Source organism: Hemitrygon akajei, chromosome 25 (genome assembly GCF_048418815.1).
Source record: "Hemitrygon akajei chromosome 25, sHemAka1.3, whole genome shotgun sequence".
Classification (NCBI taxonomy): Eukaryota; Metazoa; Chordata; class Chondrichthyes; order Myliobatiformes; family Dasyatidae; genus Hemitrygon; species Hemitrygon akajei.
The window spans coordinates 46465813-46490453 of record NC_133148.1 but is presented as its reverse complement, the minus strand read 5'-3'; the positions used below and the strand labels follow the sequence as shown (position 1 = coordinate 46490453).

Sequence of the window (24641 nt, the reverse complement as noted above, 5' to 3'; positions counted from 1 at the left end):
TTGTGGTCCTCTTGGATGGGAAATATAATGATACACAATTTTGATTGGTGTCATGGTGGGGTTGTGGGGTTGTTGTGTCAGGTGGACAAAAGTTTTGGAAAGTTCTCCATTATCTGTCCCAATGTTGATCCCTCAACCAGCACCACAGAATGTCTGATCTCCTTGTACTTCATTGCTGTGTCTCTAAGGAGAATATCTGCCCACTGACTCGTGACTCTCGGGGGTATCTGTCCACCAACTGGTATCTCTGGGTGATATCTGTCCATTGACAAGTGTCTCTCAGGGGTATCTGTCCACCAACTGGTATCTCTAGGTGATATCTGTCCATTGACAAGTGTCTCTCAATCCATGTCTCTCAGGGGGATATCTGTCCACTGACTGTGACAAATTCTTCAAACCGTTCATCGCTGAAATTGATGAATCGATCAGAGTGTGACAGATCTTTAATCCGGATCTGGTCACTGCCGCGGACCTGCCGCCTGTTGCAGAGACAAACATCTTTTGGGGAATTGAAATCGCTGCTGTGGGCGGGGACAGGAGGCTGCGCCTCTGGTTTCAGTGTGTGAGAGCCTGTTCAAACCGCGGCTCCCTCTCTCACTCACAGCCCACGTCCCTATTCAAACAGCGCTCACTGCGGCTCCGGACAAAGCCGGCCTGAGCTGAAGCCGCTGATCTCAACAGTGTCCAAGTCCGGCTCAGTGTTCAGGGCGATGGGGGTCGTTCCTTATCTCTGTCTCCTCCTGTCTTGTCTGGCAGGTGGGTGTCCCGAGGCTTGTCGCCCTCCCGGGACCGGCTGTTTCTCGGAGGCTTTGTGAATCTCTGCCCGTGAAACATTTTATTAATTTCTGCTCTTTTTTATTGACAGGCGTGCGGTCCGCCGTCGTGCTGACACAGCCCAAGTCAGCGGTGGTAAAGCCCGGACAGTCCCACAGACTGACCTGTGCATTCAGTGGGTTCAGCCTCAGCAGCTACTATACCTGGATGAGCTGGGTGAAACAGGTCCCCGGGAAAGGGCTGGAATGGCTGGCGGCTATATCGGGTAGCGATAGCAAGTATTACGCACCTGGAGTCCAGAGCCGGTTCACCGTTTCCAAGGACAGCAGCACCGTGTATCTGCAAATGAACAGCCTGAGAGTGAACGACACGGCCACCTATTACTGTGCGAGTGTACTATGGAGCACCATGACGGGGAGCTGAACAGAAACTGGTCCCGACAAAGGAGCGTCTGCAGCGCAGTCTGTCTCCACGGATTCCGCATTGCTGCTTCCCAGAGTCAAATCCCCGAAGCCTGACTCGGACTGCTGGGTGTAAATGTCCATGCTGGGTGTAAAACTCAAAAAAGATTCGACTCTGATTCCGGGTGATGGCGGGAGCCGGTGTCCACAGACAGGAAAACTGTGAAAATGCCTCTTTTAATCACACGCCATGAAGAGACAAGGACGGAGTTTGGGATGGAAATCCAGGAAGCGGCTGCTCCCGGTCCGGACAGGGATCATGTTGACATTTTGCTGAGATTATTGGATGTGACGGGCAAGTGAAGTTACTGCACTGGCTGAATGGGGAGACGGGGCACTGTGACTATCTTGAATACTGGGGCGGAGGAACCTCGCTGACAGTGACTTCAGGTAAGACCAACTTCTCAATTGTATCTTCACGCAATAGAATTTTATTTATTTACGGTTTTGGCGAATTCTGTGATTTAACTGAAATCAGTGAGATATTTAGAGCGAGTACATGAATCTCCCCGAACCGGCGGGTTTCTCTAGAGCCCAGTAACAGTACAAGGGTACATACCCCACCCCACCAGTGAACTGTCCACAGACCGCGAACAGGCTCAGGGGAATGGGGTCGGATCTTGTCACCAGACTGTGCCTTGACACCGGCAGGTTGTGCTGAGTGAACTCAGTGTTTGGTTCAAGTCTGGCTTCTGATCCTCAGCACCAACTGAAACCACGTTCAGGGGCTGAGCGTTTCAGTGCAGTTGAACTCGTTCCCTGTCAGTGACAACAATGGATCTGTTCAGTGTCAAGTTATTGGGATCGGGTTTTACTGTCGGCTGCTTTCATGTTGAAGGTAATGGGATTGAGACATAATCTGAGGGGATGGTTACACATGTATGATCTGGTTGATGGCTCAATATCCCCAGGGTACAGGTGGGTGTCAGTCCCATCATGTAATGTCCGGCGTGAGGTCCGTCCCGGGATACAGCAAAAGTATCGGCGATATCCCAGGATTAATTGACGGGATTAAGGTTTTAGTTTTATTCCCTGATGGGTGAGGAGGCTGGGTATGGTGGGAAAGAATTTTGGAGTGAGAAGGCAGTGAGGAAGTGGTGCAGGAGGGTAAGGCAGGGAATTGAAATCACAATTCCTTCACACATTCCGGGCAGCCTTGCATTGGTGGGTGGGGGAGGGGGAGTGGTGCAGGTGGGGTGGGGAGGGAAGCGTTCAAGTCAATAATGTGTAATAGGGGAGCATTTAAGTGAAGGTTTGTTGATGAGCGTTTGTGATCTGGAACACACCGCCTGAATGATGGTGGTGGCCAATAGTGAGTGTAGAGAGGGAACAGGAGGAGATCCGCCTTTTGTAGGGATACAGGGAAGAGCAGAGAGACCAATGGGTTTATTGGGTTTGCTCAGCTAAAGGGAAGCACAGACACTATCGGATGAATGGCCTCACTCTCTGCTCTGTCATTCAATGGAATCAGTATTTATCTTGTAAATCTGGGAAATTCTTCCTCAAAGGGATTCCAACAAGCACCCAAGGGTACACAGAGCATGAGTTAAATGCAGTTTACAGCTCCCATGTAGTGTCCTGGCAGCCACGGATTAGATACAAAGATCCTTCTGCACTGTCCCATCCCTCCCAGGGCGGAGGCAGCAGAGGTTAGACACAGAGTGAAGCTTCCCCCAACCTGTCCCATCACACACTCACGGGACACGAGTTGAACTTTACTGTTCAAATGAACTGCTTATTCTCAGTTCACAGACAGAGTTCTGGAGACAACCTATCCACTGATGTCTTTTATGAACCCACTGACTCTCACATCTACCTGAACTATGATGGTTGAGGCGGATACAATAGGGTCTTTTAAGAGACCTTTGGATAGGTACATGGAGCTCAGAAAAATAGAGGGCCATCTAGTTCTTAATTTCTAAGGCAGGGACATGTTCGGCACAACTTTGTGTGCCAAAGGGCCTGTATTGTGCTGTAGGTTTTCTATGTTCCATGTTCTATGTGTTCTATGAGCCTATTTATGACCCATCAATGTGTTTATATCCAAAAGCCCTCTGAATGACAGCTCAGATGTGTAATTCATTCAGAATTTACCGGCAAAGCCCAGATTCCAAAAGATGAATAAACAAAATTGCCCACCAGTTGTTCGTACCACCCAATGTTCTATCCACTTACTGCAATACAGACTGAAATCAAACTGTCTTCCCCGATCTACTGATTCAACATCAATCATTTTATACAAATACTCAAGTGTCATTTCATTGAAAATTTCTTCTGAGTTGATCCAGCCAGATCCAGTTCCCCTCTTCACCCAGCACCCCGTGACCCACCCAGATCCAGTTCCCCTCCATCCCAGCACCCTGTGACTCACCCAGATCCAGTTCCCCTCTTCACCCCAGCACCCTGTGACCCACCCAGATCCAGTTCCCCTCCACCCCAGCACCCTGTGACCCACCCAGATCCAGTTCCCCTCCACCCCAGCATCCTGTGCCCAACCCAGATCCAGTTCCCCTCTTCACCCAGCACCCTGTGACCCACCCAGATCCAGTTCCCCTCTTCACCCCAGCACCCTGTGACCCACCGAGATCCAGTTCCCCTCTTCACCCCAGCACCCTGTGACCCACCGAGATCCAGTTCCCCTCTTCACCCCAGCACCCTGTGACCCACCCAGATCCAGTTCCCCTCTTCACCCCAGCACCCTGCTGTCAGTTTGATGGGTGTTTTTATAAAGACCGAGAGGAACACTGATCCAGACAGAACTGTACTTACCACCTGCTGGTCCCGGGATGTAAAAGATCCTCAGCTGCAAATCTCACCGACTGACATTATTCTGCCTCCTGCACTGCCAACACTGAGCAGCTCAGGGAACATCTGTGGGGTGAGAAACAGAGTTAATGTTTCACATCAGTGACCCTTCACCAGACTCTGTCAGTCTGATTTCTGGCAACTATGCCATTTCCATTTTTATTCTACTGACTTTATTTTGATGAAAAAAAGTGTTTTTCATTGACTTCTGCAACTCCAGAACATCCCAGATCCTTTCCCAACCCAGCAAGTACTTCTGCAGTGTGTCACTTCATATGTGGGACTAAACTCCAACTTGTCTGCATCTTGTCTCCACAAACTGAACTACAACATGACAATGTAGTCTGGGTGATGTTGGAAGGGAATGGTCACTTTTAGCCTGCAATTCCTAAAGCTCCCCACCACTGGGAACTCCTCATCTGAATCCTCATTGTGCAGAAGATGAATAGACAGACACTATTTGGTTGTAGGTCGTCCAAATGGTCCCAGGTCCTTGGTCCAGCAATTGCGTTGTTTTCAGGGGTTAACATCGATAAAGAGCAGTGAGGTTCCTCAGACCTCAGCTGACCAGCCTGTTCCTGAGCTGCTGTGTACCTGGGAGGCTGAGGACAGTGTGGGTGAAATGGTGCTGGCTGTGGCTGGCAATTCCAAAGGGAATCACCAGTGTTCAGCCACTTACACTGGAGTCAGTCCCAGAGTTCCACAGACCACTGTACCCCGGGATTTACTGAGTGACAGATGCCTCCAGAGCTGTTACCACACTCTACCACATGACAACGGGTCCTGCTGGAATTCCCAGGGTAACACTGGGAAATCCACCACAATAATTCCCTCACAGGCCGGACCTGACAAAGGATTACATTCCCCATTCATCTGACTTGGGATTCTGAGCCTTGGGAAGGGATTTATTCAGGAATGATTTCTGGATGATTATTATATTTTAATGCATTTCAGATTTATTATTTTAAGCAAAATATGCTAAATTAATTGTTGCCACAGGAATTTACATCAACTTTAATGTTTCCCAGACATTTCAAATCTGTTAAATTACATGACAGCATTGACACATGACAATTGGCTCCCTGCAATTACCAAGCATAGAAACATAGAAAACCTACAGCACAATTCAAGCCCTTCCACCCACAATGCTGTGATAAACATGTACTTACTTTAGAAATTACCTCGGGTTAGCCATAGCCCTCTATTTTTCTAAGTTCCATGTACCTATCCAGGAGTCTCTTAAAAGACCCTATCGTATCTGCCTCCATCACCATTGCCGGAAGCCCATTCCATGCAATCACCACTCTCTGTGTAAAAAAATTACCCCTGGCATCTCCTCTGTACGTACTTCCAAGCACCAAGTGTCAGGGTGTTCTGGACCCAGAGTCCCAGCAGGGTGCTGCTTGAGGCTTTTTAATGCTGATGCCCTGATACACCTCACCGCAAGTCTCCAGTGTCCAGAAACCCAGTGGGATCCCACCTTTCCCAGTGTAGCAGTGTGGGGAGAGTCCCAGCAGGTTAGAACCAGCACCATTCAGCCCGGTCTGTGTGGACATGGTCCAGTTGGCACCGTGCCCTGTGCTTTCTCTCCTGTGACACTTCACCCACAGCACAGGTCAGCTTGTCCCCCTGTTTCACAGAAGTTGTGTCCCCGGTGGGGAGTCTGACATCAGCATTTCACTGGTTGTTTCAGGCTCAGTCTGAAGGGAATGAGAAAGGGACTATTTTTTTGCTCGGCACATCTTTTGGTCAACATGAATCACCTGAGCTGACTGAGTGTACAACTTCCATCAAAATTTTGTTCTTAAAAATCTTGACCGTTGTGTGAACTGATACTCATTGTCCTTTATCTGTTTTATGTCTAGTATTGGAAAACAAGGTTTCATAACTTTATCTCCATCCTCCTAAGCAACCTCTTATGAGTTTGAAGACTTGCATCTATTTCTTTTGACCTTGGTTGCATCTTGAAATTCCTACTGTTTTATTCCCAAAGCTTGATCTTGTCCAGTCTCATCCATCAGCCACATCACATTTACACCACAGTGCCTTTGTCGACTGCAGTCAAACCTGTTTGATGGATTAGTCTAAAACTAGCACATAGGTGTGGGTGAGTGTGAAGGTTATTACATCACAAGGACATCCCAGAGTTCTGCAAGAGATGACTTCAGAGTTTGTGAATGTTCTGGGTATTATTTCCAAGGTCTGTAGGTTCAGGAATTTTTCCAGTGGATTGAAGAGTAGTAAATGTAACATCACTACTACACAGAAATTAGCCAGAAAAATATGTCAGAAACGACCAGTCTGTTAGCCTAACATCAGTGGCTAGATTCTACAATAAAGACTGTACTAAAACACCTTGAAAAGAATGATAGAATAGAGCAGAGTTAGCTTATATTGATGAAGACAAAACCATGGGTGATTGATCTGCAGGAGCCCTTTGTCGATATGACAAGTAGGTGGAGAAGGGGAAATGAGTGGAGGTGCTGTATTTGTGTTTCCAGAAGGCTTTCAATAAAGTCTTGTATGGGATATTAGCTGGATTAGGGCCTATGGATTTGGGGGTGTGCACTGAGATGGATTGGGAATTGATCACTGGACTGAAATCAAAGAGCTGGCTTAATGGATTCTTCTCTGGATGGCAAGCTTTGATGAGTGGGGTATCACAGTGAAGGTTATTTAGACCACAGCTAATCAAAGCTGCATCAATGTCGAATGAGCGTATGATACATCATTTTAGCAAGACTGCTGAGGATATCATATGAGCTGGGATAGGCCCAGGGAGGATGCAAAGGAAATATGGACAAAATGAATGAGGAGATGAGAAACTGACATGTGGAATATAATCTGGAAAAATGCCAGGTCATCTGTTCAGGTGCACATCTTCAAAAAGCACCGTAGTTGTTAAATGGTGAGAGACTGGGTTCAAAGTTCAATGTAAATTTACTATCAAAGCACATATATGTCACCACGTACAACCCTGAGATTCATTTTCTTGTGGGCATTCATAGTAAATACAAGAAACAGGACAGCATAAATGAAAGACCGCTCCCAACAGGACAGACAAACAATCAATGTGCAAAAGAGCAGGGGGCGAAGCTCACAGCCTTGTGGTGCACCTGTGCTGATGGAGATTGTGGAGGAAATGGTGTTGCCAATCCAAACTGCCAGGGCTCTGCAAATGAGAAATTGAGCGTCATTTTCCTCACTTGGTAGTGGTAATGTTCAAGGGAACTGAGATGTGCTTGTGCAGAAGGCAGTAAAGGTGAGGATGTAGGTGCAGCAACTGATCAGGATCACCAATGGTATGTTATTAAAGAGGGTGCGAACACAAGAGGAAGTAAGTATTATTGTGGTCAGAGAGCAGTTTGTGAGATGGCCACTGGGGTATTGCATAGTTCTGAACTCCTTACCTTTGGGTATGGAGTGATGGGGTGGAAATATATCTCTACCAAAGGAGGTGTACGGCGCTCCTTCCCTCTGCTACCCTGCAGGTCACCCTTGGGCAAGGTGTAGCACCTGCTTAGCCCCCCACCCCACTCCCTGATCAGGGTCACATGAAGCCATGGGAGCAGGTGGTAAATATCACAGGTCCTGGTTATGTGACCACTGATGCCAGGCAGACAATCTCTGAAGAGTGTTGATAATGGCTGGGCTCACCCATCTTGTAAAGACACTGCCCTGAAGAAGTCAATGGCAAACCTCTTCTGTAGAAAAATCTCCCAATCATGGTCATTGAAAGACACATGACACGGCACATCATGAACGAGTGAACAAACCATAGGGTGACTGCAGGAAAGATTCACTAGACTGGTTCCAGGATGGTGGGTTTACATCCTGACTGTTAATTAGAACCAGTAAACCCTTGATATGTATTGTTGACAAGACAAACTCACTTCCCAACAGTGCAGAATAAACATTGCTTCACCAAGGCCAAAACATCGGGAACACTGTGAGCTGGACACAGTCTTAAACAAGAAGTATACACATTCTTAGAAAGAAAGGGTGGAGCCTTTACACTGACATCACAACATAGACTGGCAAGGCACTGAGCCACGTGGCAATGGGAGGATGCATTGATCCTCTTCTACCTGTTCCACCATGGAGAGACACTGAGATTGATTTATTACCCAATTGCTTTTCCTGAGTCCATTTACACCCAGTTAGCTAAAAGAAATCAGCTTCCTATTTTAAGTTAAGACTTCCTAGTTAAGACTGAACTTGGCCCCCCCATCCCAAAAATCCTGACTGCGCCAACATAAATTTGTGTTTTGTGAATTCAGAATTTCTCTGGCACTCTGTGTGAGGAATTCTTCATTGAAACAGTTAAGATTATAAGGTTCTTGACAGCCTAGATGTGGAGAGGATATTTCCTCTTGTGAGAGAATCAAGAACTGGGGATCATTATTTCTAAATAAGAGATGGTGTGATTAAAACAGAGACAAGCTGAACACTTTTCTCACTGAATGTTGTGAGTCTTTATCAAACAGCAGTGGAAGCAGAGTGTCTGAATAGTTTCATGTCAGTGATAGAAGATACTTGATAAGCAAGAGGTTACTCTGTGTGCCTTCAATGTCACCTTCTGATCAGCCATTCCCTTACTAAATGGCAGAGGGGGTTTGAGTGGCTGACTGACCTCCTGTTGCTCCAAATCCATGTGTTTGTTTGTCTTTCCTGCTCCCGGGACCCCTCAACCCACTCTTGTTGGCAACTTTAGCTGTCAATAGCAGGGAAAAGCAGGTGGGTCAGAACAAGCCCTGTCCACAACTCCACTGAAGATAATTCTGACAACTGGTCAAAACACATCCCATCACTTATTCTCCTGTCAAAGCCATTGGAACACTGAATTTTCAAACTAGATTGGAAAATATTCAAACATTAAGAACATTTTAAAAAATGTTAACTAATTCCTCTAGTTAAATATAGCACTCAGGAACACCTGAAATAATGTAATTGGAGTAAGTGAGTTACTTCATTAAATCAACAATTAGTCGTTTCCAGGGAAGTGGATAAAGACCGAGTTGTTTCAAGTGGGGTTTTGATGATAATTGGTGAGGAATTACCACAGCCTCGTGTCGTCTCACTGGACACCCCCCATCAGGTGTGCACTGAGGGAAATACATCAACATCGAGCAGCATTTCAAGCATTGGCTCAGGATCTCCAAATAGCTCTCATTATTGCCGGTGTCATCCAGGCCAGTGTCTTTCCACACACCCGTTTTGTTTCTCAGCCTCGTCATCATTACCGACAGGTGGGTCAGTAATTCATGTCGAATCTGTGGGGTTGCTTGCATTTATCATGATGTGTGGCATCACGTGCTGCTTTGGTGAGTTGAATTAAATCTCGGAAGCAGAGTTTAATACATTGGTAGCCACAAGTCAGTCTCACATTTAGTGCTGGAGACAGAGCCCAAATATTTACTGCATCCTCATTTAACTCTTCCATTCAACAGCACCTCAAACAGCTTGATTTTTCAAATACCTCAGTAGACAATACTTTGTTTCATGAAAACTCCTTTGACCTACAGCTAATGTTGTTATGGGGAAGAATGATTAGCTTTGGGTTTAACTGAAGAGTCAATCATTACATCACTGGTGTGGTGCTACACTGGAGTGTGAGCTCAGGTCAGCGGAGTGGGTTCTATCCCACGTCCTTACACCTCACAAACACTCTAGTTTAAATCAGTAAGTGCAGTTGGACATGGATTTTGTGTTTTAAAACACAACAACATCTCTTCAGCTTTATCTGACTGCAATGCATTTATTTACAGCAAAATCTGCATGAATTTATTTACTTTTCAGATGTCAAATCCATGCCATCAGTCTACATCACCTCGTCAACCAGCACAGAAACTCAACAAGACGTCAGCCTCCTCTGCTTGGTGAAGGACTTTGAGTCTACTAGCATCACTTCAACATGGTCCACTGACACTGGAGAGATCACAGCTGGGATCAAGCAGAGCCCTGTAGTCCTGGGGCAAAATATGAAGTACATGATGAGCAGCTTGCTCCGAGTTCCTGCAGCAGATTGGAACAGCAACAAAGTCTACACCTGCAAGGCAGGGTACAAGCCAGACAAAATAAAACAAGCTAAAGTGCAGAGACGTCAAGTCAGAAGTTAGTATAAGATAGTATTTGTATTCAAAACTTCACTGATTTCAGGAGTTGGGCAGAAACCTTTGCTGACTAGTGCGGGGGTCATGAATTCTTGTGTATATTTGCTCTCCCAGTGGTGTTGCTAATGAAATGGAAAGTCATGAGTCTTGGTATGAAATTGGAAGAGAGCAAAGTTGTTGCATTTTCAGCCTGAAATGAACCACTCTGAGTGATTAGTTCTGCAGTTTTAATGTCAAGGAAACTGAATATTGGGTGGATTGAATCACAGCAGAGCGAGACTGTTGAGTCTTCATCCAGGTCCTGCCTCACTTCATGTTTCATAGAATCACCCACGGCAGATGAATGCCCTTTGGCCCATCTTGTCTCTGCCAGAATTATGTGGGAGATGAAGTCAGCCCCATTGCCCCTAATATTTCCAATTGGCCTAGGAAGTATTTCCCATTGAAATACATATCCAATTCCCTCAGGAAAATTCCCAAATAATCTATTTACATCACCCACATCCAGAGTTGAACACTGGGTGAATTTGTGAAAACTTCCTGGTATCTGCCTGGCCTCTTGAACCAAAGTCTGTTCCCAAGCCTCCTGCCAGTGAAAGTAGTTCCACCTCATCTTCTCCTACAAACAGCAACAGGTGTGGGATTCCTGCTGCCTGCGCCCACTCCACCAAACAACTTATTGTACCTCAACCTCATTTACCCACCCTTCTCCTTCATCACTGCATAGAGGCACACTCTGTTTGGGAGACCTCAGTTATACTGACAGCCCTCCCAGTCACAGCCTCTCACTGTGGATTCACCATGTCAATGGTCAGAGGTAAATCAGCAGCATTGTGGAGAGGGTTACTGTTGGGGAATTTTGCCCCTGATGTTGGGGTGATAGAGTTGATCTTAATTAAAGTTATAATAATGTTTTACAGCTCAGCCTCCAGAGATCAGTTCCCTTGTTCCAACCTTGAAGGATGTCCACAGTCAACAACAAGCTATCCTGGGCTGTTTGATATCCGGATTTTATCCCAACCAGATACAGGTTTCCTGGACAAAAGCTGGATCCATTCAAATGGGTACCACTCTCCCCTCGACAATGAGAAACTGCTCAAGCTTTGAAACCATCAATTACCTGACGGTGCCGATGGACCAGTGGACCAGTGGAGACAAGTACACTTGTGAAGTGACCCACACACCTTCCAATTTCCAGAAAAGCATCAACGTGACATATCAAAGTGGTGAGTGGTATCTGTGGGGAAATCCATTTACCGTCTACAACTCAGCCTTGTACTGAGCTCAGGCTGAGTTCATGTCCAAAATGTCAACATTAGTGGGAGAGAAAAGATGTTTGGTGGTTGGTTTTCTGACACTGAACTTGCCCCTACTTTTAACCCAACATCAGGGTGGAAACCATCCCCCTTTTACTCTCACAGTTTTAGTTTCCACTATGTCATGGGTTAAGAGAATGGGGCATCGAGGAAAATAGACATCCCAATCATTATTTTCCCAAGTTTCCAAACTCTGCTTTTGCTTCTAGTGGCTACTCAATAGATTGTGAACTTACTGGAATGTCGAACCCTGGGTTTTTTTTTAAATGACCCCAAACTCCTGAAATTTGGTTTACTTCCTCATGTTGTATAGCGCGGGGAAAGGTGAAGCAGCCTACTGTGCTTTGTGTGACCTCATCCCTATAGTTTCCTAAAACATAGGAGAGGTATTGGGAAAATATGGAACTTCCGCAGTCTAATGCTCAATTATGTGAATCTTCCAGTTCCAGGTGAAGATTGTTCAAAGTGTGTGCCGATGTTCATCCAACAGACTAGTACGAATGTGTTATTCCCTGATGGGACTCAACATCAGTATCATTGCCATGGGGGAAAGTGATTGGCGTGTATTAAATACGTGATTGAATTTTATTACAACCTTTCTAGTGGAGTTACATCAAACACATGTTATCCTTTGGGATCAAAGTGTAATAGTAGGTGGTGATAACAACCAATTCAGATTCTTGCCCCCTAGCTCGTCCATTTCTTTTATTGACATTGCTGGTTCATTGTGACTCAGACTCCAGTCCCACTGCTTGACCAGTTCTGTTCAGGAATCTGACTCCAGATGGCAAGAACTGAAGCTTTTTTTTTTGGTGGGGCAGGAAGGGAAGGAGGAGGAGGATGCAAGTTAAATATCTCACTGGTGCAGTAAAATGTTGGATGAACCCTTTAATATTAATCCTGGGGCAAAATGGAGAGAAAGAACACAGGATCAATTTGATGTCCTGTTCAGTCTCAGAAGTTGTGGATGAAAATCCTGCATAGTTCCCTTGTCCCATCTCCCAGAAACGGATATCAGTCAAAAAGAAGAATTCAGTAATCACAAAGAATGCCCCAGTGCTAATATATAAAATACAAGAAGAATATTAGCATTTTGGGATCTTGAGGAGAATGTTTTGAATCCCAGGGCTGCCAATTAACTATTAAACAAGAAGGGATTACTACCTCTGGCCACCAAGATTCAACAAATTTTGAAACAACTATCAAAATGTGTCTGGAACAGCAGCACATCAAGGCCATTTCTCTGATACAGGATACGGGCGAACATCTTAATAAATATGTCTTTGACATCATCATGACATGGATTAAACCTAAATTCACAGATTATCCGCAGTGTCTATCCACCGCTCTTTACAAGTTCCTCACCATGCAACATTAGGGTCCATGTTGAAACCGAGAACAACCCAGGAAGGAAGATGTTCACCATTTTTTTTGTCACAAAGAGAAGGGCTACTGAATGGAAAACATCTGACATTATCAAACTACAGAGTCTCTGTTAGTAACACACACACAATACTGGAAGAACTCAACAGGTCAGGCAGCATCTATAGAGAGGAATAATCAGTCAACATTTCAGGTCAAGACCCTTCAACACAACTCGGCTCAAAATGTCTACTGTTTATTCCTCTCCATAGGTGCTGCCTGACCTGCTGAGTTTTTCCAGGCTATTGTGAGTGTTACTCTGGATTTCCAGCATCTGCAGAATCTCTTGTATTTATGGGGTCACTGTCGGACCTGGAAGGAGGCTGAGAAATAGATATTAGCATACATCACCAAACAAGATGACTCCATCCCACGGTCAGTGTGTGTGAAACGTGAGCTCCAACAGCAGCCACGGGTACTGAGCACCCAGCACAAGGAGATTCACTCTTTCTGCAAAGAGACACAAGAGTGAAGTCAATCAAGAACAATGTAGCTGGGCCTCTCAATGCCACAGAGAGCATGTAGTCATCTGTGTAACTGATTCCACGATGCTGCTTTGGGAAAACATGCAACAAATTTCATTCCATTCCATTCCCCTTCCAGTGATTCGGTTTTGAAATGGGTGAAAGATGCAGTCTGGAAATAATCCCCGATCAGTAGCAAGTGGGAGATTTCTGTGACTTCATGGGTTACGTTACTGTTCCTAACACTTCCTTTCTTCACAGGGATTCATCATCACTTCCTTTTAGAATTTTCCTTTGACATATTCAAACCTCAACAACTTCACCAGAGCACAATCACAAAAAAATGACACGAACCCAGTCAGAAGTATTGAGGGCTGTGGCAAGGGCAGCATTTCATGTCCCTCGCTGATTGCTCAAGAACTGAGGGACTTGTGGGGCCATTTCCGATGGTGATGAAGGTTCAGCTGCACTGCTGCAGGTCTGGAGTCACATGTCAGCCAGAGCAGATATGGACGACAGATTTCCTTCCCTGAACAACAACGGTGAACTGGATGGGTTTTATGACAGTGCAAATCCTTCCACAGTCTACATCAGTAATGCATGTTTTTAGTTCAGAATGCATTTATTTACTAAATTTAAATTCCCACTGCCAGTTTGAAATTTGAGCTCGAGTCTCCACATCATCAGTCCAGCAACTGATGGAGACTCTCCAACCACAGCTGCTCATTTCAAACAGGAGTGACTGGAATCAACCATGGAGGGTTACTGAGTGAGATTCCGTGTTTGCAAGCAAGACAGCTAAAAACACAGCCACCAACAGAAGGAGTGACCTGTACGAGTGACTGGAGCTGGGCAAATGCAACATTTCCTGACATTGCGAAGATTGCCGTGATGGATAGAGACACAGTCACAGTAAGACTGGAATATCAGGATGTGAAGTTATTAAACTGAGTGGATTCCAGTCTCAGCCCAGATGGAGAAAGGGATTCTCATTGAGTCACAGTGTTCATTGTTACTGATCAATGGCACTGAGTCTCCAAGCAAAGAATATACTGAGCTGTGTCTCTGCTGAGATATCTGCATGCTTCTTTCCGTCACTGTGTTACACAGTAGCTAAACAATGCTCGGCCTCACCAGTCACAGTCATTGCAACAAGATTTAAATCAAATGGCATGTTGTTTTTATCTTATTTTCTCTGTTAAAACCTGCAGCAGTGTGTACCACACCAATCAACCTGGTGTGTTTCTTCTACTCTGCAGTAAATATATACCTAATGTACTGATGATCTGTCTGTCTTAACACAACCAAGAGAAAAGTTTCCATTAAGATTCTAAAATCTTGTATTTCTAATCCACAGAATTGTTTGTCTTTATTCAAAACCCTGACATTGAAGAGTTGTGGATCGACAAGACTGCTACCGTGAAGTGCACGGTTATCTGTACAGATCCGGAAGATATCCACATCTCTTGGCACGTGGGTGGGAAGGAGAAAACTACAGGAATTGTCGAACAACAACCGCAGGCGGACGGGTCCCGATACAGAGTGCTCAGTGAACTCCAGATCAGTGTGGAGGAGTGGTTCAGTGGGGTGGAGTACGAGTGCTCTGCTCAGGGATCTCCTTCATCTTCCCGAGTGTCAGCACGGACCAATAGTACCAAAGGTGGGCAAGAGTCCAGCAATTAAATGGCCAGCATTAGTTACCTGAGTCAAAATGTTTGACATTTCCTTTGTTTTCTTGTCTATTCCAGTCGAGATAAAAAGTCCCAAGGTCAGACTGCTGCCTCCATCACAGGAAGAGACCAAGAATAGGAAAACGGCCACACTGGAGTGTGTGGTCTCTGGGTTCTACCCGGACCAAATAAATGTTATCTGGGAGAAAGGCAGCACCGTGATCACCACCAACACCAGCGCTACACCAACCACTCTGGAGCAAGGGTGGACTTTCAGTGCCAGACACTTCCTGACCGTGAGTTTACAGGAGTGGAAGACAGAATCAGTCTTCAGCTGTACAGTGATTCATCGTCCCTCCGACACCCGTATCAAGAAGCAAGTGAAGAACGTCCAAGGTAGGGTCCTGGGACTCACCCCATTATTGAAATTGTTTACATTGTGCTATGAATTCAAGGTCAACACTAAATCACGGTGCAGCTCTGGTTTAGTTATGTGAGTGAACTGATAAAGTTCTAAGTACAAAGACATTTATTATCAAAGTCTGTGCACCATATACAACCTTGAGATTCTCTTCTTGCAGGCAGTCACAAAACAAAGAAACACAATAAAATTCACAGTCAATCATCCAATGTGTGAAAAAGAAAGAACAAATTGTTTTCTGTTCTCAACCAACATAACCAGAAGCTTCACCACAGAAATAATTGCATCTCTGAAAATGGTTCCTCACTTCAGGAGAATCCAGACCATTTTACTGGACAGTCTGCCTTTGAGCAATATCCCAGCCTCTGATTAGTGCCTCAGTTGTGTCTGAATTTCCAGCAGAGCAGCTCTCCCTCTGCTCCTGTGTGGGAATCGTCAGCCTTGACAATGTGTAGAAGCCTCTGGAGGGCGGCTTGAACACACAACATTCTGACAAAGCTGCAGCCAATTTTAGTTACACCAAACAGAGAAAAAGGTGCATTTTAATATTTGTGACAAAAGCTAAATATTTCTCTTACTTAAAATTTGAAATATGAAGTGTATTTTGTTGAATTTTTTTTGTGAAACTTTGCTCCATTTGCAATTCCACAGACACACTCTGAAATGCTAGGTATTTTCTGTATTTGTTTTTAAAAGTGCCTGGTAACAGTTTAATTGACCATGAAACTGCAAAAACAATGTGACGACCAATCTTGTTCATTTACTTTCCCTCAGGGTGTTTGCCCTGTCTTCACAATAGGGGAGATTCATTTCTTCACCAATGTAGATTATTCTCATCTCACCTTGTTGGGACTGGCATATCATTGACCAGAGATGAACAGGAAATGCTGGGCTTGTCAGTGACAAACTCGGCCATTGGGGAATGGTGAAATAACAATTTCTCCCAGATGACTGTTCAGATACCCACTCGTCAGTCACTTTAAGCAAACCTTCCTTCGAAGAGATCTGGATGAAGAGGACAGCGACCATTCTGTGTGAGGTGGTTCACAGTGATTTACAGGGATTCAGTGTAACCTGGCAGGTGGACGGAAGGAAGAGGGAAGATGGGGTGAGGACTGTGGGTCCAGACAGCAACGGAGGTGAAGACATGATCACCAGCAGACTGATACGAGATTCAGTCCTGGGTGTTTCTGTTATTCTGTTTGCATTAAATGCAGCTGTCATGTACTGATGATCTGTCTTGACCTAACACAACTAACAGAAATAAAATTCTGAGCATTTCCATTTCTAATCCACAGAATTGTCAGTCTTTATTCAAAATCCTGACATTGAAGAGATGTGGATCGACAAGACTGCTACCGTGAAGTGCACGGTTATCTGTACAGATCCCGAAGATATCCACATCTCTTGGCACGTGGGCGGGAAGGAGAAAACTACAGGAATTGTCAAACAACAACCGCAGGCGGACGGGTCCCGATACAGAGTGCTCAGCGAACTCCAGATCAGTGTGGAGGAGTGGTTCAGTGGGGTGGAGTACGAGTGCTCTGCTCAGGGATCTCCTTCATCTTCCCGAGTGTCAGCACGGACCAATAGTACCAAAGGTGGGCAAGAGACCAGCGATTAAATGGCCAGCATTAGATACCTGAGTCATATGTTTGACGTTTCCTTTGTTTTCTTGTCTATTCCAGTCGAGATAAAAAGTCCCAAGGTCAGACTGCTGCCTCCACCTCAGGAAGAGACCAAGAAAAGGAAAACGGCCACACTGGAGTGTGTGGTCTCCGGATTCTACCCGGACCAAATAAATGTCATCTGGGAGAAAGGCAGCACTGTGATCACCTCCAACACCAGCGCTACACCGACCACTCTGGAGCAGGGGTGGACCTTCAGTGCCAGACACTTCCTGACTGTGAGTTTACAGGAGTGGAAGACAGAATCAGTCTTCAGCTGTACCGTGATTCATCCTCCCTCCGACACCCGTATCAAGAAGCAAGTGAAGAACGTCCAAGGTAGGGTCCTGGGACTCACCCCATTATTGAAATTGTTTACATTGTGCTATGAATTCAAGGTCAACACTAAATCACAGTGCAGCCCTGGTTTAGTTCTGTGAGTGAACTGATAAAGTTCAAAGTACAAAGTACATTTATTATCAAAGCCTGTGCACTATATACAACCTTGAGATTCTCTTCTTGCAGACACTCAGAAAACAAATACAATAGCATTCAGAGTCAAGCATCCAATGTGTGAAAAAAAACACATTGTGCAGACAATAACAAAGATTCAAAGAATCCACAGAACCTGAACCACAGAGTCCCCTGAAGTAAATCCACAGCCACGTCACCAGTTCAGCACTGTAACCGGTCCAGGAGACCGATGGCTGCAGGCCACGGCCACGGAGCCAGGCTCAGTGCTGAGGTGAGTGCCGATGGCTGCAGGCCGCAGCTGCAGAGTCAGTTCAGTGCTGAGGTGAGGGAAGCCTCACAGAGTAGTGAGATGAACAGCAGTTCGGCCTTCACTTGTGATGTCAACATCTTCATGTTTTTAATCTGGCTAGGTGATAAAATCAGCCAATCTTAGATTAGTTCTCCACTTTCAGCCAACATAATCCAGACTTTCACCATAGAAATAATTGTATCCCAGAAAATATTTCATAACTTGAGGGGAATCTGAATCATTTCACTGGACAGGCACTGTGGAAATCCCTGATACTTGTCTTCAACATATTCCCTCCCTCTGCCTTTGAACATAATCCCAGCCACTGATTAGAGTCTCAGCTGGGACTGAATTTCCAACAGAGCAGCTCTCCCTCTGCTCCTGTGTGGGAATGGTCAGCCTGGACAATGTGTAGAAGCCTCTGGAGGGCGGCTTGAACACACAACATTCTGACAAAGCAGTAGCAAACATTAGTTATACCTAATAGAGTTAAAAGTGCATTTTAATATTTGTTAGAAAAGCTAAATATTTCTCATACTTAAAATTTAAAATATTAAGTTTATTTTGTTGAATTTTTAACGCGAAACTTTGCTCCATTTCCGATTCCACAGACACACTCTGAAATGCTGGGTATTTTCTGTACTGTCTGATAACACTTCAAGTGACCATAAAACTGCAAAAACAATGTGACGGCCGATCTTGTTCATTTATTTTCCCTCAGGGTGTTCACCCTGTCTGTGCAATAGGGGAGATTCATTTCTTCACCAATGTAGATTATTCTCATCTCACCTTGTTGGTACTGGCATATCATTGACCAGAGATGAACAGGAAATGCTGGGCTTGTCAGTGACAAACTCGGCCATTGGGGAATGGTGAAAGAATAATTTCTACCAGATAACTGTTCAGATACCCACCTGTCAGTCACTTTAAGCAAACCTTCCTTCGAAGAGATCTGGATGAAGAGGACAGCGACCATTCTGTGTGAGGTGGTTCACAGTGATTTACAGGGATTCAGTGTAACCTGGCAGGCGGACGGAAGGAAAAGGGAAGATGGGGTGAGGACTGTGGGTCCAGACAGCAACGGAGGTGAAGACATGATCACCAGCAGACTGATACGAGATTCAGTCCTGGGTGTTTCTGTTATTCTGTTTGCATTAAATGCAGCTGTCATGTACTGATGATCTGTCTTGACCTAACACAACTAACAGAAATAAAATTCTGAGCATTTCCATTTCTAATCCACAGAATTGTCAGTCTTTATTCAAAATCCTGACATTGAAGAGTTGTGGATCGACAAGACTGCTACCGTGAAGTGCACGGTTATCTGTACAGATCCGGAAGATATCCACATCTCTTGGCATGTGGGCAGGAAGGAGAAAACTACAGGAATTGTCGAACAACAACCGCAGGCGGACGGGTCCCGATACAGAGTGCTCAGCGAACTCCAGATCAGTGTGGAGGAGTGGTTCAGTGGGGTGGAGTACGAGTGCTCTGTTCAGGGATCTCCTTCATCTTCCCGAGTGTCAGCACGGACCAATAGTACCAAAGGTGGGTCAGAGACCAGCGATTAAATGGCCAGCATTAGTTACCTGAGTCAAAATGTTTGACATTTCCTTTGTTTTCTTGTCTATTCCAGTCGAGATAAAAAGTCCCAAGGTCAGACTGCTGTCTCCATCACAGGAAGAGACCAAGAATAGGAAAACGGCCACACTGGAGTGTGTGGTCTCTGGGTTCTACCCGGACCAAATAAATGTCATCTGGGAGAAAGGCAGCACCGTGATCACCACCAACACCAGCGCTACACCGACCACTCTGGAGCAGGGGTGGACTTTCAGTGCCAGACACTTCCTGACCGTGAGTTTACAGGAGTGGAAGACAGAATCAGTCTTCAGCTGTACCGTGATTCATCGTCCCTCCGACACCCGTATCAAGAAGCAAGTGAAGAACATCCAAGGTAGGGTCCTGGGACTCAGCCCATTATTGAAATTGTTTACATTGTGCTATGAATTCAAGGTCAACACTAAATCACGGTGCAGCCCTGGTTTAGTTATGTGAATGAACTGATAAAGTTCTAAGTACAAAGTACATTTATCATCAAAGTATGCGCACCATATACAACCTTGAGATTCTCTTCTTGCAGGCAGTCACAAAACAAAGAAACACAATAGAATTCAGAGTCAAACATCCAATGTGTGAAAAAGAAAGAACAATTGTGCAAACAATAAAAAGATTCAAACAAACAATCCACAGAACCTGATCCGCAGAGTCCCCTGAAGTAAATCCACAGCCACGTCACCAGTTCAGCACTGCAACCGGTCCAGGAGACCGATGGCTGCAGGCCACGGCCACGGAGCCAGGCTCAGTGCTGAGGTGAGTGCCGATGGCTGCAGGCCGCAGCTGCAGAGTCAGTTTGGTACCGAGGCGAGTGAAACCTCATAGAGTAGTGAGCTGAATACAGGTTCCAACTTCGACTTCAGCCTCAATGCCTTCATCTTTTGAATCTGGCTCGGTAATAAAATCAGCCAATCTTTGGATTGTTTTCTGCTCTCAACTGACATAATCCAGAAGCTTCACCATAGAAATAATTGCATCTCTGAAAATAGTTCATCACTTGAAGAGAATCCAAACCATTTTACTGAACAATCTGTCTTTGAACAATATTCCAGCCTCCAATTAGTATCTCAGTTCAGCTTTCATTTTTGGTGTTGACGTCTTTATCTTTTTAATCTGGCTAGGTGATAAAATCAGCCAGTCTTAGGTTTGTTCTCTGCTCTCAGGCAACATTATCCAAAAGCTTCACCATAGAAATAACCTCAGAAAATACCTTCACAGAAACTATCCACAGAACATGAACTGTCCAGATATCTGCCAACCTGATGGTACACTTATTTCTGCAACTGCCAATAATCTCCCTCCTGCTCCTTTATTCATTTTTCTGCTTCCCGTACCAGGTTCCTCCTCACCCCTTCACTTCTCCCCACCTGCCCATCATCCCCATTTGGTTCCCCTCATTGTTACTAATCAATGTACCGAGTCTCCAAGCAAAGAATATACTGAGCTGTGTCTCTGCTGAGAAATCTGCATGATTCTCTGTCTCACAGTGAGCCAATTTACAGTGTTTATAAAGAGATTCTAAACCAAGAAAACAAAGATAATGTCAAACATTTTGACTCCGGTAACTAATGCTGGCCATTTAATCGCTGGTCTCTTGCCCACCTTTGGTACTATTGGTCCGTGCTGGCACTCGGGAAGATGAAGGAGATTCCTGAGCAGAGCACTTGTACTCCACCCCACTGAACCACTCCTCCACACTGATCTGGAGTTTGCTGAGCACTCTGTATTGGGACCCATCCCTCTCCGCTTGATGGGTGTGAATTTCTTTAGTTTTCTCCTTCCCGCCCACGTGCCAAGAGATGTGGATATCTTCGGGATCTGTACAGAGAACTGTGCACTTCATGATACCAGTCTTATCGATCCACATCTCTCCCACAATTGATATGCCAAGAAGGCATCGTTCTCCCTTGCACTCTCAGACCTGATGGTGGATTTGAAACTATCGCTTACCTGACACTGTCTGTACAGTAATCAACCAGGAAACAGAAATATACTTGTGAAGTGAATCACACACCCTCCAGTTTCAGTGATGGCGTCAACATGACGTATCAAGAGGGAGGGTGATGTCTGAAGGATAATTCATTTATTTACAGAACTACATAACTAATCCCTGTCCCTACTATCAATCTCGTTGAGTGATGTACAGATAATCATTGCACTTTGAATCAACTCTTATCACTAGCAGTTTTAACCCCATCTACTGGGCAGGAAAGGTATAAGATTAGGTCACCTGTCCATTCTGTCTCAATAATTTTAGCTGTCTCTGTTTGCAGTTATAATGAAAATAAGTTAGTGAGCGAAGCTCACACCCATGTTTACAATCTGGAGAAAATCTTCTTCTTCCCTTTTCACTGTCTCTTCAGTGTTAGTTCCTCAAAAAAATATCTCTGCAATTTTGTATTTGCTTCAGTCTCCAGTCTGTTTCCAGTGTTTCCTGAGAGGCTCTTCTGTCGATTGTCCACTCACTGAAATGTAGGTGCCTGGATTATTTTTGAATTGATGCCCAATCCTCGTGAATGTTGTGACCTTGTGTCCTCAGATCCTTTACCAGGTTCAGAGAGCACATGCATTTATCATGGCTGACATAACCTCATCCTGATAGGATGTGATATACAGAGGATAGAGAGTGGGAATATGTGGGGATCCCTTTTTTCCAAGCACAGGAAAAGATGTGAAAATATTTAATGCTGACATTACTGAATTTTCTATTTCCAGGTGGAAAATGTCCCCACAGTTTTTCGAAGCCTGTGCCAATGTTCTTTTATCAGAATAATCTCATTGCAACATTCTCAGATGGTTCTACCCAACAGTATCACTGTTCGGCAGGAAAGTGTGAAATAAAGTGATTGGTTCTATATAAAATTCGTCAATGAATTTCATTACAATCTACTTACAGGATTCCAGACCTGCCGCTGGAATCCTTTGGAATGGACGTTTGATAGAGAAGAAAACACCTGATTTAAACTGCCTCTCCTCTCCACATTTCAATTTCACTTTCCAATATCCTCATGGCCATCTATTTCAATTTGTCCCCCTCCCCCCACTACTTTCAAATCTCTTAGTACCTCTCCTTTCAGTTAGTCCTGACGAAGGGTCTCGGCCCCAAACGTCGACAGTGCTTCTCCTTATAGATGCTGCCTGGCCTGCTGTGTTCCACCAGCATTTTGTGTGTGTTATATCAATTTGACTTCCCATTCCCATTCTGACATGTCTGTCTGTCACCTCCTCTACTGACGTGGTGAGGCCAAAGTTAGGACCTCATATTCCATCCAGGTATCTGCCAACCTGATGGCATGAATACCGATTTCTGCAACTTGCAGTGATCATCCCCTCTCTCCTTTATTCATTTTTTTTCCGATTCCCATGCTAGATACACCCTCAACCCTTCACTTCTCCTCACCTGCCCATCATCTCCATTTGCTTCCCCTCCTCCTGAACTCTTTCCCCCACGGTCTACCGTTCAATCTGATTCCTTCTGCTTCAGCCATTTATCTCTTCCACTTACCCCCCACCAGCTTCTTACTTCATACCTCCCCATCCACACCTTTTCCCCCTCACCTGGTCTCACCTCTCATCTGACAGAATGTATTCCTCTCCACTCCACCCACCTCTTATTCTGGCTTCTGCCCACTTCCTTTCCAGTACCGGTGAAGCCATTCAGCCCAAAAGATCGACTGTTTATTTCCCTCCATAGACACTGCCTGACTTCCCGTGTTCCTCCAGCATTTTGTGTGTGTTGTTCAAGATTTCCAGCATCTGGAGAATTTCTTGTGTTTCTGGTTGTCCATACACTCATTCATTTGTGTACATTGTTGCTTCAGTGTGACTCAGATCCCAATTCCAGTTTCCTTGGCCAGATTCCCTCCTGTCTGACTCCAGTCAGCAAGAACTGGAACCTGTTTTTCACCCAGTGGCTGTGAGGCACGAGGTGATGAAGGTGAACGGGGCTGAAATTCCAAATTGACTCAGTCAAAGGACGGATGACCCTTTGATAATGTTGGGCACAAGACAAATTGGTGAGACAAGACACAGGGGTCTAACCAGTCTCCTGTCCAATCTGACAGGATTTGTGTGTAATTCCTGGATCAGACAAATTGTTGAAGTTACATTGATCCACGTGCAGGACACTGAATTCAGTCCAAGAGGGAAACTTGGTGATCCCAAGGAATGTCAGAAAGGAGAATGTTTTGTTCGAATTACTCAACCATTTACAGAATTACATGCTTCTTGTGGGATAACACCAGCATTCAGCAATAAGGGGACTGATCCTGACTGACTCTGCCAGGTTTTATGAGGGGATCGCGTTCCCCAGGGACTGCTGAACCTCAACACCATGCTGATATGGGACATAACTGAGAAACCTGCAGAAAACTTTCATGTTTAACAACATCACAGTGTTGATTAATCTGAGATTCACAATTCAGTAACCCTTCAGTGTACACCTAGGTTTGCATATTTATGATATTATATGACAACAATAATCATCTAGACGACACCCACAGATTTCCTGTTCTAAAAGAAAACTGCTCATAACCTTACTGAAATGAGAAAAGTTAAGAAATCCACATCGTACTTTGTCAGATGATCCGTCCAAGTCAGACTGGACAGTGTGTGTTACATCTGCTCTTTCTTCAGACAAAGACACTGACTCACAGTCTCACTGAAGGTCTCAACCATGACACAAACACAATCAGCCTCACACTAAATGTCAAAGAGTGAAAACACCCAACGTGCCTGAAGGGGACCGAGTGTGTAAATGGTGTACGCAAAGTGCAGAGAGCTGCAGTGTAAGTGAACTGATGATCGTGATGTTACAAGTATTACTCCTTGTAATAATGATCAGGGAGGCACAGAGAGAATTGGATTTACCGACAAGTACCTTCATTGTCTCAATGTAAGATATGTGATCTTACACGACCAATACCTGTGTGCACACCTGCTGAGTTTCCCGACCTTCCATGAACAGTCAAATATTAAAAAGATTATACCAGTTAAAAAGGAGACTTTGCTGCTAGCCACATGTTCCTTGTCGCCCCGTTTTGAATCTCCACATCCATGAGGCACCTCATATCCACGATAGTGAATCTCCTACGGAGCCATAGCTGTCAGCACACTTGAAGCATCTGCCTTTAAATTCATCCCTGACCAATT

General features: G+C 45.0%; 1 long non-coding RNA gene and 1 gene segment (V, D, J or C); one reads left to right on the top strand and one right to left on the bottom strand.

Annotated features, from left to right (window-relative positions):
* The window catches only part of LOC140716608 (uncharacterized), a 271347-nt gene that overhangs the window by 222555 nt on the left and 24151 nt on the right, over nt 1–24641 (bottom strand). Inside the window, exons 2-3 of one of the 2 annotated variants that reach the window (XR_012096326.1) lie at nt 4005–4106; nt 978–1113 (exon numbers count right to left, since the gene is read on the bottom strand). This is a non-coding gene — a long non-coding RNA (uncharacterized lncRNA). The remainder of the gene's footprint in view (nt 1–977; nt 1114–4004; nt 4107–24641) is intronic. The other variant, XR_012096325.1, reaches the window with a different exon arrangement.
* LOC140716605 (Ig heavy chain C region-like) overlaps nt 1329–24641 on the top strand; it is a 104868-nt gene continuing 81555 nt past the window's right edge. The window contains exon 1 of the C gene segment in view: nt 1329–1625.